At 33.4% G+C, this 882-nt stretch overlaps 1 protein-coding gene across 1 annotated transcript in view; it reads right to left on the bottom strand.

The window, feature by feature from the left end:
* Window positions 1-882, bottom strand: part of LOTGIDRAFT_175929 (hypothetical protein) — a gene marked incomplete at both ends in the record, with an annotated part of 5,819 nt that overhangs the window by 2,844 nt on the left and 2,093 nt on the right. The gene's annotated exons all lie outside the window — the stretch shown is intronic.

Below are 882 nucleotides of genomic sequence, written 5' to 3'. Positions count from 1 at the left end.
GTAGCCGCTATTTTAGCGTTTTGCTACATAGAGTTATTAGAATATATGTAGCCGCTATTTTAGCGTTTTGCTACAATAGAGTTATTAGAATATATGTAGCCGCTATTTTAGCGTTTTGCTACAATAGAGTTATTAGAATATATGTAGCCGCTATTTTAGCGCTTTGCTACAATAGAGTTATTAGAATATATGTAGCCGCTATTTTAGCGCTTTGCTGCAATAGAGTTATTAGAATATATGTAGCCGCTATTTTAGCGTTTGCTACAATAGAGTTATTAGAATATATGTAGCCGCTATTTTAGCGTTTTGCTACAATAGAGTTATTAGAATATATGTAGCCGCTATTTTAGCGTTTTGCTACAATAGAGTTATTAGAATAGCTGTAGCCGCTATTTTAGCGCTTTGCTACAATAGAGTTATTAGAATATATGTAGCCGCTATTTTAGCGCTTTGCTACAATAGAGTTATTAGAATAGCTGTAGCCGCTATTTTAGCGTTTTGCTACAATAGAGTTATTAAAATAGCTGTAGCCGCTATTTTAGCGTTTTGCTACAATAGAGTTATTAGAATATATGTAGCCGCTATTTTAGCGCTTTGCTGCAATAGAGTTATTAGAATATATGTAGCCGCTATTTTAGCGTTTTGCTACAATAGAGTTATTAGAATATATGTAGCCGCTATTTTAGCGTTTTCCTACAATAGAGTTATTAGAATATATGTAGCCGCTATTTTAGCGTTTTCCTACAATAGAGTTATTAGAATATATGTAGCCGCTATTTTAGCGCTTTGCTACAATAGAGTTATTAGAATATATGTAGCCGCTATTTTAGCGTTTTGCTACAATAGAGTTATTAGAATAGCTGTAGCCGCTATTTTAGCGCT

Source organism: Lottia gigantea, assembly GCF_000327385.1.
Source record: "Lottia gigantea unplaced genomic scaffold LOTGIsca_559, whole genome shotgun sequence".
NCBI lineage: Eukaryota > Metazoa > Mollusca > Gastropoda > Lottiidae > Lottia > Lottia gigantea.
Note: the sequence above shows the minus strand (reverse complement) of the source record. Positions and strands in the feature narration are given on the sequence as shown.